General features: G+C 43.8%; 1 protein-coding gene across 2 annotated transcripts in view; it reads left to right on the plus strand.

The window, feature by feature from the left end:
* The first annotated feature begins 1,716 nt into the window (after nucleotides 1–1,716).
* GALNT1 (polypeptide N-acetylgalactosaminyltransferase 1) overlaps nucleotides 1,717–16,501 on the plus strand; it is a 128,217-nt gene continuing 113,432 nt past the window's right edge. The window contains exon 1 of one of the 2 annotated variants that reach the window (XM_060613623.3): nucleotides 1,717–1,839. The gene's annotated coding sequence lies outside the window, so the exon portion shown is untranslated. The remainder of the gene's footprint in view (nucleotides 1,840–16,501) is intronic. The other variant, XM_060613622.3, reaches the window with a different exon arrangement.

The raw sequence follows: 16,501 nt of genomic DNA on the forward strand, positions 1-16,501 counted from the left end.
TAGTTCTGATTTGCCTCTCTGTAGAGACTAATGATGTTTTACATCTCTTCATGCTATTGTTGATCATTGAAATCTTTTCTTTGGTTGAGATGTCTTTCCAATTCTTTTGCCCATTTTAAATTGGATTATTAGTTTTATTGAGTTGTAAGAGTTCTTTATATATATATATATATATATATATATATATTTTTTTTTTTTTTTTCCTAAATACAAGTCCTTATCAGATCGATGATTTGCAGGACTTCCCCCCTAGATACAGTACTTTATTTTCTTGATACAATATTTTAAAAAGAGATACAAACTTCAAAGTGAAGTTTCCTTGTAGTCCCCACAGGCCAATCACGATTCACTTAATTTCAAAATATTATAGATGTACCTTTAAAGAGCAACTTTTATTTTAGAATACTTGAAAAATGTAGATAAACACAAAACAGGGTAGTTCCAAAGATAACCTTCGGTAACATCTGTTTGCTTACAGCCTTCTGGTTCTTTCTGTGAACGTACACAGCATTTCTTAAAAGAGTAAAACTGGGGCCATTTAAATAATAGTATCAACATTAGTCTCTAATCATTCCAGCTCTTGGATGGCAAGCAAGGTACACAGACCTCTGGATGACTTAAAAGTAGAAAATTAATTTATTGGAGAACGGTTGGTTATGTGTGAGTGACAGAGGACCAGGGTTGTGTCCTCCCTTCGGAGGAAGGTACCGCTGGGTAATGGACTTAGTGCTAAAGCGGAGCTTTTCCCCAGAGGGTACAGTGGAAGGGCCCCTCTCAGAGCACTACGCAGGAGACTCTGCCCCAAACAATCCCCATTCTGCAGGGGGCCGGGGCTGTTTTCGTCCCCCGAGGCCTGGCTGCCTCTTCCGGCGGTGCCGGTCGGTGGCCTCGCCTCTCACCGCCCACCCTGGCCCCCGGACCTCCTGCATCCCGGTCGCCTGGCGCAGGGCTCAGCAGGGCCGCACGAAGGTGCCGCCGGCGCTCTTCCAGCTCCAAGTGCACCTCGGCCGCTCCCGGGCGACCCCGCCCGGGTCCGGAGCAGCCTTGGGCTCGGCCCGGGGTCGACCCAGAACCTCCACGGCGCGGTGAGGGCACCTCCATTTCCTCTCACCCCGTGGTCTGCTCGACGTGAAACGGCCCGAGTTTTATTTTACTTGCTGCGGCGGCCTCTTTGTCCGTACACAGGTTTAGGTGGAGGCCATCGGCCCGGACGGCACGGCCCCAGCCCGTCGCGGACGGAGCCTCCCGCCCACGGCTACGGCCGGCCGCGCGGCGCCTCGGCTCCGCGCCGCCCCGCGGGTCGGGCAGCCAGGGGTGGGGGCGCCGAGACGCCGGAACCTCCCCCCGCCCGCGCCGCGGCCCCGAGGGAAGCGCCGCGGCCCCGAGGTGGGCTCGCCGCAGGGGCGGGGGACGGCGCATCCGGGTGAGCGCGCGGCGCCCCCGCCTCCCCCGCGCAGCCGCACGGGCCGCCGCCGCCGAGCACGCCGCGCGCCGAGAGCACTGCGCCCCAGCGGCCTGCGCGGGCGGCCTTGCGGCCCGGCCCGCCGCGTGAGGCGGCCCTGAGCGAGCGGCAGCGGCGGCGGCATGCGGGGCGACCGGGAGTAGCGCGCCGAGCCCGCGAGGCCCGGCGCGGAGGCGGGGGCGGGCGCGGCGGAGGCGGGGCCCGCGCCGGGCCCGCCCGCCCGCCGGGGGAGCCGCCGGCAGTGGCCGAGGAGGCGGCGCGGCGGACGGCGGCCCGAGAGTAGCGCCCGCGCTGCGGCCCGCGGGACCGCGCCGCGACCGCCCGGGCCGGCCCCGAGGAGCGCCCGCTGCCGCCGCCGCCGCCGCGCGCGGACCGAGGTGAGTGTCCGCCCGCGCCCGGGCCGTCCCGGAGCTGCGGCCGCTCGCGCGGGGCGGGAGGAGGAGGGGGAGGCCCGGCCGCGGCCGCGTCTCCCCGTCCTTTGTGGCCGGCGCTGCCGTGGCCGGGGCGCGGGCGCGCTCGGCGCGGGGTCCGAGTCCGGGACTCCGGGGCTGCCGGACACGCGGCGCCTCTGCTTGGCAACTGCGGCGAGCAGCGAGTTTCCGTCCTAGTTTGTCATTGAGTTAGAACCGTTCTTCTTTGGGAGACGGAAGTTTCTTTTATTGACCAGAAATACAGCTAAATATGGCTCCTGGGTTCGGCCCGGCGGCGTGGTACTTGGAGCCGTGGTGCCGGGCTGACCCTCGCCGGGCCGGCGCGACGGGGGAGGGGAGGACACGCGGGCGGCCCGGGGCGGGGGCTTCCCGGCTCACTGCCCGCGGAGGGGACCTGAATTCGCAAAGGTCTGTGGCTGGGAAGTAGCGGGCTTTAGGTAATGTGGCAGCTCTTCCTGGAAGATCGAATGAATGAAATGTCATTTACTCATCCACAGTCAACACAGTGCCCATTTAAAGATTTGCCAGGAATTGTGTTGATGTGCATTGTCATTGCCTCTCTTACCTGATCAGCCTTGCTAAGTGAGGGTCCTCCCTCCTCCAAACTTGTGACCTTGGCCTCATTCTCAAAGCTACTGAGCTAACTAACCAGTCCTTCAAGCCAAGGCGCTTGGCATTTTCTGGCGAGTGTGGGCAATAGGCAAAGTAGTCTTGTGATTGTGAACTGTTTCTGGAGGGCAGAGAATGTTACCTTAATCGTACCTTATGCTTACTACATGAATTTATAATAATTTCTGAGAAGGGTGTGTGTGTGTGTGTGTGTGTGTGTGTGTGTGTGTGTGTTGGAGGCAGGGGGGTCTTGTCCTCATTTTACGGAGGAAGGAGTTGAGGCCTGAAGAAGTTGTAACTTCACAGGTCACAAGCTAAAGCAGCAGAGCTGGGGTTCAATCCTAGGCCTTATTAATCCAGTGCTCTTTACATCTCATCCTTGTCCAGACTTGGATTGTCCCTTGTGGTAGCTACTGACCACATTTGACTTTAAATTAATTAAAATTAAGTTTAAAAACATTCAGCTCGTCCATTGCACTAGCTACATGTCCAGTGTTCAGTGTCCAGATGTGACCAATGACTACTGTTGAACAGTGCTTATCAGGACCATACATCCATTTATTGCGAAAATGAATGTTTATTGAGTGCTGTCTCTCAGGCATAGTTTTAAGTCTTGTGTGTACTGTGGTGAATAAGAGAGACGCAGTGTCCTTGCCTTTTTGGAGCCTGCTTTTTGCATGATAGTTTGAGGGATGTTTCCATGATAGTTCAGAACCTTGCTGAATCAAAGTGTGGTTCATGAACCAACAGCAGCATCCTCGTCTTCTGGAAGTTGGGAAGAAATCCAAAATCTCAGGTCCTAAACCACATCAACCGAAAAAGTATCTGTTAAAGTGAGTTAACAGATCTCAGGTGATTCGTTCACATCGAAGGCCTTATTGAGAACATCAGTGATACCCGACTTGAACCAATACCTGATGGATTGTTTGGTAGGGTTTTTAAAAAGCAGGCTCTAAAACTCTTGGGAACACTCACCATTTATGCAAATACTTGTTAAATGCCTGGTTTCTCCAGGCGGAAGGACATAAGCTTTATGAAAGCAGAGATTGTGCCTTTCTTTTTTTAAGCCTTGTATCTCCAAAGACTTCATAGTGCCTGGTAGGCAGCAGGCACTTAATAAATGCTTGCTGAGTGTATGAATGAGCTTGCTAGGAAGTCAGAACTGGTTGTTGGTCTCCAGCGATTGCAAGCAAGTTAGTTCTCATGGCATCAGGTAAGAGCATGTGACAAGAGTCAAAATGAAGGTATAACTATGTGTAGTTTTTCAACTGTAAGCCCCAACTGAGGCCTGAGTTTCACTCTTGGCTAACTTGCATGCCCTCTTTTTCTCTCTTTTTTTTAATTTTTTTAAATGTTTATTTATTTGAGAGAGAGAGAGAGAGAGAGAGAGTACGAGTGGGGAAGGCGCAGAGAGAGAGGGAGGCACAGAATCTGAAGCAGGCCCCAGGCTCTGAGCGGTCAGCACAGAGCCCTTCGTGGGGCTCGAACTCCCGAACCACGAGATCATGACCTGAGCCAAAGTTGGACGCTTAACCAACTGAGCCACCCAGGCGCCACACTCTCTTTCTCTTTTTAATGATATAAAATAATATCAACAAGTTTAAATTTCAATCATGTTAATCCTATATATATATATATGTGTGTGTGTAAATTATATTTTTTAAATTGAATTCCAGACTATTTGGATTTCACTAGTTTTTCCATTAATATTCTCTTTATGTTCTAGGATCCAGTCCAGGGTACCACATTGCATTTAGTAATTATGTCTCCTTAGTCTTTGGTCTGTAGCAGTTTCTTTCTTTATTATTTTTCGTAACTTTGTAGCCTTGAGGAGTACTGTCCTGGCTCTCTCTAAACAGCTTTCCCTATATCAGATAGGACCATCCAGTTCTGGGGAAAGACTCTCATATTCAGGACAATAAGGCTGTGAAAGGAATAACTTCCTCTGTTCTTGTTCGTTTACACAATACATATATTAGGCTTATGTAACAATATACAACTTTAGTACTTTTTATTCAGTAACAGATTTCTTGGGATACAGTTCTTGATTGGTTGAGATTCAGAAGAGTATTACAGTATTGCCATTGTGATGCACTATTTTAAAAAATATTGAGTTTTTATTTTTGTGATGGGTTAAGAGCTGGGCCGGGGTGGAGGAGCAGGGGAAAAGATTGGCTGAAAGAGGCAGCAGGTGAGAGAGGGACCAAGGTGAACGGAGTGACGGGTAGTGGAGGAACAGTCCGCTAGGAGAGAACTAGGAGTGAATACTTACTGTGTGTTCACTTGTTCAATTAATACTCATTGAGTGCTTATTATGTGCCAGACCCAGTACTAGATAGTTGAAATATCTGAAAGTGGGACAGCATTAAGCAAATAAACATGCAAATAAGTATGTAATAATTACAACTTGTGATGAGTGCTGTAAAGAAACAGTAAAGGATGCTGGAGAGACTGTGGGTGGGGGCAGCTGCTGCTTTTGGTTGTCTGGGTTGATGAGGAAAGGATTCTTTGAGTAAGTGAAATTTGACCTCTCTGTGACTTTTGAGGACCTTCCATAATTACACCACACTGTTTTTTTCCACATCACAACATGTACATGCCTCTTTCTCCGTAGGAACTGTGCTGATTTCTAGCTCCGTGTCTTTGTATATGATTTCTTCTCAATAAATCATTGATTGCTCAAATCCCATCTCCTTTATGAAATCTTTCAGTGTTGATTAATGCCTCTGTCATTCTATTCGAGTGTATGGTGTTTGAGGGTAGGGATAGTATTTTACATTTATATCTGTGTGTCTTCATTTAGTCCAGCACAAAGCCAAGATTAATAAGTAGTTCTTAAGAGGCTAGAGCCATTCTGAAGTGTTAATATTTGGATGATGAACCTTAGAGCAGTGAGTGAAGATCCAATTTGTTTTTTTAAATTAAACTTTTTGTGGCATAACTGTAGATCCACATGCGGTTATAAGAATTTAGAAAGACCCTGTGTGCCCTTTACCTGTTTGCCCTCAGTGGTGTCATTTTGTAAAACTATAGTATAGTATCAGACCCATGACCGTGTCACTGGATAGTCAAGATACAGAACATTTCCACTACAAGGTTTCTGCATGTTCTGTAGCCATACCCACTTGCTTCCTACCTTCCTACGTGCTCCTTAAGCCCTGGCAATAACTAATCTGTTCTCTATTTCTATCATTATGTCATTCCAAAAATGTTTTATGAATGGAATCATACAGTGAGTCCCTTTTGGAATTCGCTTTTTTTTTTCACTCAGTATAATTTCTGGAGATTCATCTAGGTTGTTGCGTGTATCAATAATTGATTCTTTTGTGTTGGTGAGTAGTACTTTATAGTGTGGGTGTACTTTTATGGTTCTTTCAACCATTTATCTGTTTAAGGACATCTGGTTGTTTATAGTTTTTGCTGTTACAGCATTATTTGTTGAAAAGGCAACATCTTTCCTTCATCAAATTGGTTGTGTCTTTGTAAAAAAAAAAAAAAAAAAAAAAGCAGTTGGGTATATTTGCATGAATCCATTCCTGGGTTCTCTGTTCTATTCCATTGGTCTGTGTGTCTGTCCCTCCACCGCTGTCACAGTTTCGGTTACTGTGCTGTATAGTAAGACATAAGTTGGTGTAGACTGATTCCTCCCAGTTCTCCTTTTTCAGAATTGTTTTAACTATTCTTGTTCCTTTGCTTGTTCATATAAATTATGGAATAATCTTGTTTATATTTATACAAAAATCTTGCTGGCATTTTGATAGGAATTGTAGTAGATCTGTGTATCAGTCTGGGGAGGATTGACATTTTACTAAGTTGTGTCTTCCAGTCCGTAAACATGGTGTGTCTTTCCATTTATTTATATCTTTGATTTCTTTCATTAGAATTGTGTGGTTTTATCATACAAATCTATGTTTTAATTTTTTGTGTGTTTTGTTACATTTACATGTCAGTATTTTTATTTCGAGCAGTTGAAAATGATACATGTTTTAAACTTTGGTGTCCATGTGTTAATTGCTAATGTAGAGAAACATTAACTTTCTTTCTCCTGTTGATCTTGTTCCTGTAGTCTTGCTGAATCCATTTATTGCTTCTAGGAGTTTTTCTGTAGATTCCTTGTGACTTTCTAAATAGATAATTGTGTCATGTATACATAGGGGCAGTTTTATTTCTTTTCAATCAACTTGACTTTAATTTCCTCTTCTTGCCTTCTTGCGCTGGCTAAAATTCCAATCCTATGTTGAATGAGAATAGTGACAGAGGACATCTTTGCCTTGTTACTGATTTTAGGGGGAAAGCATTTAGTTTTTCATCGTGTTTGGGCCAGTCTCAGTTTATCCATAGTGATACTGTTGATTAGAAATGTCTGGAGCTCTCACCATTCATAGACTTTTCCCTTTTGCAGCCAGTGTTGTGGACTGGCTCTTGAAGTTCTTATTATGATTGCAAGACACACCTCAGCAACAATCTATGGTGAACTTTGACAAGATGATAAGGTTTCTTACACACAGGTCCTCGAGGGTACACCCCACGTCTGAGGCACACAGCAGGTAGAGCATACACACCTGGGGTTCTGCTTTTAATGGTGTAGATGGTGAGGTGTCTAGGGTTTTGCAGGTTCACTCTTTACTGGTTAATTTAAAACATAAGAGTGGGAATTAGGGCATGGGAAGGGAAAAGAAAGCTATCCAATGGTTAGTTACTTAAGTGTAATAGCATTTCCTAAAAAAGAGTGGGTGGGGGGACTTCATGGGTGGGGCAGCCTGGTTCTTTATCTAATTGTGTAGCAGGCTGTTCTGTTTATTCAAGATGGGATGATGTCTTTGAAGTGGATGCCTGGGCAATGAAAAGCTTAATGTCAGGCATTCATACTACAGTTGAAAAAATTAATTGCCAGGCACTGATACTGTGCACTATTACGTGTATTATTACCTGTAAATTTTTTGTAGATGCTCTTTATCAAGTTGAGGAAGTTGCCCACTATGCCTGTCTTTCTGAGAGTTTTTATCATGAGTGGGTGTTGAATTTTGTCAAGTGCTTTTTGTGCACTAGTATGGTCATGTGATTTTCCTTCTTTAGCATGTTGATAGTGATGGATTATTTTGGTTGACTTTTGAGTTGAGCCAGCATTGCATCCCTGGAATAAACCCCACTTGGTCATGGTGTGTAACTCTATATATTGCTGAATTCTATTTGCTAGTAATTGTTGAGAATTTTTTGCATTTATATTCATGAGGGCATTTAGCACTATAAATTTCCATCTCAACATTGTTTCAGCTGTATCCTACAAATTGTGATAGGTTTTGTTTTTTGCCAACTTTTGCTTTCGGCTCAGGTTGTGATCCCAGGGTCGTGGGCTCCAGCCCCGTGTTGGGTTACACGCTGAGCATACATAGAGCCTGCTTAAGATTCTCTCTGTCTTTCCCTCTGCTCCCGCTCACACTCTCTCTCTCAAAAATAAAAACATAAACAAAAAAGAGTAAGTTGTTTAGTTTCCAAGTGTTTGGAGATTTTCTTGTTATCTTTCTGTTTTTGATTTCTAGTTTGATGCCGTTGTAATTGGAGAACACACCGAATCATGTTGTGATTTCAGTTGTTTTAAATTTGTTGAGGCTTATTTTATGGCTCAATATATGGTCCCTCTTGGTGTATGTTCTGTGAATGTTTGAATAGAATGTGTTTTCTGCTGTTGAGTGAATTGTTCAGTTAGATCCTGTTGGTTGGTTGTGGTGTTGAGTTCTTCTATACTTGTTGGTTTTCTGTCTGGATATTGTGTCAGATCTTGAGAGGGATGTTGAAGCCCCCAAGTATATTTGTGCATTTGGCTGTCTTTCCTTGTAGGTTATGGCAGTTTTTAGTTACGTATTTTGCCGCTCCCTGGTGCATACACATCTAGGGTTGCTTTGTTTTCTTGATGGATTAACCCTTTCTGTCATTATATGATGTCCTTCTTTGTGTCTAGTGATTTTCTTTGCTCTGAATTCTACTTTATCTGATATTAATATTGCCACTACTTTTTCTTTTGCTTGTTTTTAACTGGGGAATATATCTTTTTTTTTTAATTGTTTTTCTTTTAACCTGTATTGTTACATTTGAAATGTTTTTTGTAGACAGCATGTAGTTGGATCATGTCTTTTAATGCATTCTGCCAATTCCTGTCTTTTCATTGATGCATGTAGGCCATTTACATGTAATGTAATTGTTTTTTTGTTAGGACTTAAGTCTGCCGTTTTATTTTTTGTTTTTTGATTGTGCCTTCTGTTTTTTGTTTCTCTGGATATCCTTTACTTCCTGTGGATTATTTGAACATTTGTTTTGGAAATCATGTTGATTTATCTATATTGTTTTTGAATGTTTTCAAATTTAACTTAAATTAAACAATTTAAATTTTATTTCTGTTTATTTAAAAAATTTTCAGATTTTTTTATTAAAGAGGGAGAGGGAGACACAGAATTTGAAGAAGGCTTCAGGCTCTGAGCTGTCAGCACAGAGTCTGACGTGGGGCTTGAACTCATGAACCATGAGATCATGACCTGAGCCAGTCAGATGTTTAACCGACTGAGTCACCCAGGCACCCCAAACAAATTAATTTTAATTTAACAAATTAAAATTGTTTTTTTACTCATTTCTTTAGCTGTTACATTTTATATACATAACTATCATTGTGTATTGGTATCATCATTTTACCTGTTCAAGTGAAGTATAGGAACCTTATTTCCTTTTATATCCCTTTACCTTCCCTAATTTTATTTATTTATTTATTTTAAAATTATTCTTGGCGGGGGATGGGCAGGGAGAGAGAGAAAATCATAAGCAGGCTCCAGTGTAGACCCTGACAGGACTCTGTCTTCATAAACTGTGAAATCATGACGTGAACTGAAATCAAAAGTTGGACACTTAACCGACTGAGCCACCCAGGCACCCCTTGCCTTGATTTCTTCCTCATTCCTGAAGGGTATTTTTCTTTGGTCATAGATTCCATCTTGTTCTTTTCTTTCAGCACTTGAAAAATGTACTACTTTTTTCTGGCCTCTGTAGTTTCTGATTGGAAATCTGTTGTCATCCAGTTATCCCTCTGTGGTTAAGGGGTCATTTTTTCTCACTGTTGTCAGGAGTTTTCTTTTAGTTTAGTTTTCAGAAATTTAATTATGATACATCTTGGTGTGGATCTCTTTGGGTTTATACTGTTTGGGGTTCACTCACATTCCTGAATCTGTAGGTTTATGTCTTTTACATAGGTGGGACATTTTTCACCATTATTTCTTTGAGTACTTTTTCAGTCCTTGTTCTTTCTCCTTTCTCTTCAAGACTGATGACTTGAATGGTAGATCTTTTATTATGGTTCCACAGGTCCCTACTGTCTGTTTTCTTTATTTTTCTCTGTTCAGCTTAATTTCAGTTGCTATGCTTTTCATTTTATTTTTTCTATTCCTTCCATTCTGCTATTGAGTCCATGCACTTAGCTTTTTATTTTGATATTTTTCAGCTCTAAAATTTCTGTTTTGACTCTTCTTTATATCTTCTATTTCTTTTCTAAGGTTATTTGTTTCAAGCATGTTTGAAATCTGTTCAAGCATTTCTGTCACAGCTGTGTTATAATCATTGGCAGATAATTCTGATAAGTCATTTTAGTTTTGGTGTCTACTGATGTGTTTTTCATTGAGTTTGAATTTATCCTAACTTTTGGTATGATGGGTGATTTTTAAAATTAAAACCTGGAAATTTTCACATTCTATGAAATTTTGGATCTTATTTAAGCCCTTGTTTTAGCTGGCTTCTTTTTGACACCACTCCAGTAGAGGCAGGGGGCAGCATGTGGTGCTGTTTTGTTATTGCTTAGAGGAATTAGATGTGCAGGCTCCCTACTTGGGCTTCCTTGACCCAGAAGTAGAGTGTTTTGTTTACCAGGTGGGGTAGAGGTCCAGGGTTTCTGAGGGTGGTGGTGTGGAAGGGTGCCTTGATGCCAGCTGACGTGGATGAAAGCCTGGGCTCCCTGTTTGGCCTTGTCAGTGTCACTGTACCGTGGAGGGGCTTGAGTGCCTTGTTACAGCCTGGTGAGAACATGGAAGTCTAAGCTACTCACCTAACCTTTGCTGGTCTAGGTTAGACCACAGTTTTTTCTGTATTATTTGCCTGGAGTAGAGGGCTTTGTTTTGGTTTTGGTTTTTTTCCCTGTAAGAGTCTTCTGTCTTGGTAGGATGTTCCATTTCTGGTCCTTCGGCTAGAGAAAACAGGCTTTTGTTGGGATTTATTTTGTCTCTGCCCGTTGGCATTCCCAGGTTGCCAGCTTATTCAGCTCCAAGTCTGGGATGTATGAGGCAAAAATAAAACCCAGGAAACACACCATTGTGTTGCTCCTCAGGGCCTGAGGTCTAGTCTGCCTTCTTTGCACATCTGAGAGTCTTATGTTTGTTTTATATGCAGTTCAAATTTTTTATAGTTAATGGGAAGAATAGGAAAAAGTACATCTACTCCATCTTCCCAGAAGCAAACATTCCTGAAGGACCAGTTTTTAACACCCCTCCTTTGTCATGCGTTATGTAACTCCCAGATTTTTAAAATCATTAGGTTTAATAGATATAAAATTTCTGTCAAATTTCGGTCAGAATTTATAAATGCTTACTCTCAGTCTCTGTATGTACCTTTTCATGGAGTAGGTATAAGCAATTTGCTCTCTAAGGACTACACTTTGGTTAGTCCTGCCTAGATCTTACGACTTAATTCTTTTTGAAGTTATAAATGAACGATTAACAGTTCAGCTTAGTTTCTGCTCTACTGTTTTCCTTGTACTTTTGTCTTTAGAGATGTCCTCAGTGTGAAACCCCTTTGGTCCTTAAGGAGAAGGAATGTTGAGGATTGTTTAGGGCAGCTGTAGTAATAGTGATGAGTGTTGAGAGTGCTTCTCTGGTTTATGGACCCATTTCTCCTCTAATTTTTAGAATTCCTTTAAATTGTTGTAAATCATAAAATAAATTCTTGTAAGTGTTTATAAGACTATTTTACAGTCATGGCAGGTTATGATTTCGGAGGTTACAGAGAGCATATGATTCTTTTTGGTTCTGTAAAGACCTCTTTAGGCTTCGGTATATTTCTTTTTTAGTTGACAACCTCAGCCGTAAGACCTAAGAGACACTAGGTAAAGCCTTCTGAAGTGCCATAAGGTGATTTAGAGACTTTTTAAGATGTCATGGTTTTTGCTATATTTTAGTGTCTTTGGTAGTTATGACTTCCTTCTCATTAAAAAAAAATGTTTATTTCAAGTATCAGTTCAGTTATTAAAAGGAGCAGAATTTGCATTGCATTGAGAAGGCCATATGTTAAGTTACTGGGTTGTTCTTTGGAAATTACACATTACATTTTATGATTTATTATTTTCCTTAAGGTTAAGTTTTCTGGTAATAACTCTTATTTTTCCATCCCTAGGAATGAGCTGGGTTATTAATACACAGTTTACTATTATTCCCAAGTTCCTGTGCATAGCAAGGACTTTAGAGGGTTAGAGGGCAGCACTGTCATGATGGTGAGGGTTGGCTGCTTCAGGTATTGAAGTCCATCCATATTCTGCTCATAATAACATTGCAGAACTTAATTTTAATTGAAGTGTTTCCATGCAAAGGGAACACTATCTGATATAATAGAACTGTTGCAGGGATGTAGTAGTCATGAAAGTTTCAACTTTTACCCAGATTAGGGACACAGGAGAACTAAAACACCTTTGCCACAGGGCATGGAAAATGGTGGTGGGATTGCCTTTGATCTGAAATTTAGGAGAGAATTGAGAAAGTAGAGGGAAGAAGAGGATGGTTAATTGTAGACTAACAGTCTTTGAACAGGGCTGGAAATCTTTTGATGAGCAACCTCTGGGGAATTTCAGTGCTTGAGATATAAAGGACACTCCTGGAGAGAAAGGTGCTTTGTGGTGGAAGCTATTGACAGGAAATGCCCTTCAAGAGGGGTGGAATACTGGCAGCTTAACGGCTGGTGCTTATCAGCTGTGGGCTTTTACCTTGGAAGGGAAAGTGAAAAGCTTTAAGGAAGAGTGACTTGGTTCAGATAGACTGGGATGTAGGCTATTGATAATTGGAGATGGGGTGGTAAAACACAATGTATATGGCACTGACCTGCGCCGAGAACTATTCTAAGGGTTCTCCTTATCACTTAAGTCTTTGTAACAACACTTGGAGGTAAATGCGTTTTTAAAAAGTTTATTTATTTTGAGAGAGAGTGCACATGGTGGGACAGAGAGAGAAAGTGAGGGGAAGAGAGAGAGAGAATCCCAAGCAGGCTCTGCAGTGTCAGTGTGACCTGAGCCGAAATCAAGAGTCAGATGCTTAACTGACTGAGCCACCCAGGCACCTCAGAGGTAAATACTTTTTATCATTATCCCCATTGTACAGATGAAGGAACAGTAGTACAGAGGGATCTGCATCTGTCCTTGTTTCTGTGCGTTTAGCATGGCAGTCTGGCTGCAGAGTTTTTGGTTCTAACCACCAAATTGGACTGCCTTGTGAGAATAGTGTGGACAAGATTGATAGGAGCTTTTTTTTTTTTTTTCTTAACGTTTATTTATTTTTGGGACAGAGAGACAGAGCATGAACGGGTGAGGGGCAGAGAGAGAGGGAGACACAGAATCGGAAACAGGCTCCAGGCTCTGAGCCATCAGCCCAGAGCCCGACGCGGGGCTCGAACTCACGGACCGCGTGAGATCGTGACCTGAGCTGAAGTCGGACGCCCAACCGACTGAGCCACCCAGGCACCCCGATAGGAGCTTTGAATAGTATGAACTTTGAAGGCAGCAAGGAGCCATTGAAGGATTTTGATGGGAGTATTGGTAGACATCAGAATTTAGCTTTAATGTGCCCATACTTTAAAAGATAAGAGGCAGGAAAATGAGACTAATGCACTAGGTCAATTACTTGTGTGTATAGGAACATACAAGTGCATTTTTAGAGATGGAAGCAGTTGTTCTTGTCAATGAGTTAAAGAAAGAGAGAAGTCAGTCACTCAGCCTGTAAGAGGATGTTAAAGTCAACAGCAACAGGAAAATAAATTTTGTTTGAGGATAGTTAATGAATGTGTCTTGAGACATGTCCGATTGCAAGTATCAGAATGGGACTCCAGGTGGAATTATCCTGCGGGCATCATAGTTACAATACTTGATCTTGGGAGGACAGATAAGCATGATTAGCATTGGGGTGCTAAAAATAGGGAGTGGTAGAGATGATTGAGAAATGAACCTGAGGGGATGCTTACATCAGGACTCTAGAAGAGGAGTCGTTTATGTCCTCATCAAGCAAATATTGGTAGCGTGTTGCATGCCAGACACTGTGAATACAAAGTGAATAAAACAGACTTGGTTTTGTTTTGATCACACAATGTAATGGGGCAGACAGAAATAGAAACAAGTAAACAGGGGAAATGACATTTCAGTTGAGACCCAGGGTTCAAAATGGTTTTCATACAGAGAGTGGTGGCAAGAGGATTCCAGGGGAAAAGAATGGTGTGTGCAGAGACTGTGTCACTGAGGAGAACTCATTCTGTTTAAGGAACTGCAAAATCTGTGTGGCTGAGGGGTCGCTGGTGCCACAGAAGGTGGGGTGAGATGAGAGAGAAAAATCCGCATGGGGCAGATGTGGCAGGACCATATTTGCAGTGCTGTTGAGAGGTTTTGGGCAGAAGAGAGCTCTGTTTTGAATTTTAAGCAGACCACCCCTGCTGCAGTGTGGAGAATGGATTTGGGAGAGAGTTTAGGATGACTAAAAAGGAGGCCTGGTGGCCAGTTGGGAGAATTGCAGGGGGCCTGGACTAAAATGGTGACAGTGGATCTGTTGATGCCGAGGGCGGCTCCAGTGTTTCTCTCAGCAAGCTGCTCTGGCCCTCCCTGGACTTCTCTTTTGTGCTTCTTTTTTCCCCCTTATCATATCAAGTATTATGTCGACACTGTCATTGTATCCATCTGTGTCCATTCTAGACTGAATTCCTAAGCAAGGGCAGGGACCTTGTTTTACCGGTCTCTTAAGCACCAGTCCCTACCAGCAAAGTGATCAGTATGTGTTTAGTAAATCAGTGTGCTTACCTTCAGAGGTGTGAGACTGTGGTCGGTTTTAGACTGAGTCTTTTTCCTGTTGTTTTTGTCCTTGGGGAAACTCTGAAAGCTGGGTTTGCTGGTGGCAGTGTTACAGGGACAGCGTATGCTGACGGGGCCCGTGTGTCATTCAGAGGTGTCGCTAGGTCTCTAACCACGGAAGGTCTATGTGATTTCTGTAGCAGGAGAAAAGCCCGGGTGGAAGACCTTCTGAAGGATGACAGGCACCTATGTCCAGTGCTGTTGAGCAGGCAGAAATGTGAAAAGCATTCTTCCACTTCCTTGCTTTCTCTGCTCTCTTCAGTTTCAGCAGAGAGGTACCAGTGGAAATCACATTACAGGGGGTGTAGGAGTAAGTGCATAGTGCTAAGTGGGACAGTGAGTGTGGACCCTTCCTTGAAGGAAATATTGTGGGGAGGGGGAAGGGGGGTGTAGCTTGAATTGGGATAGTTGAGGGAAACGTCTTTTAGAACTGGAAGGAGCAGAGCCTGTTAATTGCAAGCAGTGGGCTGGTGTGGTGGTGGCCGTCTGTGAGACTGGGAGGTAAGGAGCGTGAGAGTCTTTTGACCAGGGATGAAGAAAGAGTAATGTGGTGCATTGGAGATGGCAAATACCCATTGAAAGGGGGCCACCAGTAATCAGCTCCTGGGATTTTGAGATTTGGGTGTGCTCATTCAGTGGTGGCAGAGGATTCTAGTTTACCAGAGAAGCCAGGAATCTTGATTTTTCAAGTGAAGTGTCCTGATTTGTAAATGTTGACAGTTCAGTTTTTAAGAGTATTTTTTTCGTGGAGACGGGAGGGACAAAAGCCTTCAGGCGCAGTTTGCCTAAAAGTTACCTCGGGAGAGAGGCTAGTGAAGTTGGTGAGTGTGAAAGAAGACAGGAGTGTTGTGGAACCAGGCTTCTGAGGCTGAAGAGGATGCAGTCAAGTGTACAAGTGAGGCGAGCATGATCCTTGAAAAGGAGGAAGGACTCAGAGGGGAGCAAAGGGAGTGTGAGGTGAAAGTGAGGTGGAGGGGACTTGAGTGTGAGGAGGTGACACTGTAGAGTCAGAGGCCAGGATTCTGTGGGGTGGTCCATGAGGGTGCACACACGGGAGGGGGTGGTGAGGGGCGTCCAAGAGAGGGCTTGTAAAGAGCGGTGAGGGCCCCTCCATCTGGCTACTTAGCATGGCTGGACCGTGGACTCAGAACTTTGTCTGTGATGTTAATATCCTGGAAGTTGGAACAGAACACGTGGGCAGTGGGACTCGTCTAGGGTTAGGGATGGACAGGCTGAAGATGTCCAAAAGGTGAGGGATTTTTTGTATGTGTCCCAAATGGCGTAATCACAAAGGTTGTGTGACTTCTAGGTCGGTAGCTAAGCACCACGTGAAACTAGAAGCCTTGTAGTTAGGAGAGCTGGAGGGGACTAGGAAGCAGATGGAGAAGAGCAGGTTTGGCAGGGTGAGGGAATCTAAGCGCCAGGGGGTCAGGAGATGGTGGTTGGGTCGTGGTTTGCATCTGGATTTGGTTTTGGCTGAAGTGTCAGTTTACAGGTTGATAGGTAGGTTGGTGTTTGGCTCCGTGACCAGGATGGCGCTGGCTGCCGAGGATGACAGTGTTTGAAGTCAGCTTGCGTGTTGGAGCCCATTGGATCGAGGGAGGTTTGCTGTGGGGAGGAAGAAGGTGGATTCAGTGCTAACTAACATCAACTCGCTGGGGAAGTTGGAGGGTGCCTTGAAGATCAGTCTCCTAACAGAAGGATAAATCTTTTTTGGGGGGCAGGGGTGCTGAATGAAGTAGCAGATTTTGACTAGTCTACAATTCAGATTTAACTATTATGATATGCTATTATAATATTTGTAAAATACTCACATAAAAAATGATATATATTTAAGGCCTTTATTAACAGGTGCTTGCTGTTTGTTGACTTTTT

The sequence above is a fragment of the Panthera onca genome, chromosome D3 (genome assembly GCF_046562875.1).
Source record: "Panthera onca isolate mPanOnc1 chromosome D3, mPanOnc1 haplotype 2, whole genome shotgun sequence".
Classification (NCBI taxonomy): Eukaryota; Metazoa; Chordata; class Mammalia; order Carnivora; family Felidae; genus Panthera; species Panthera onca.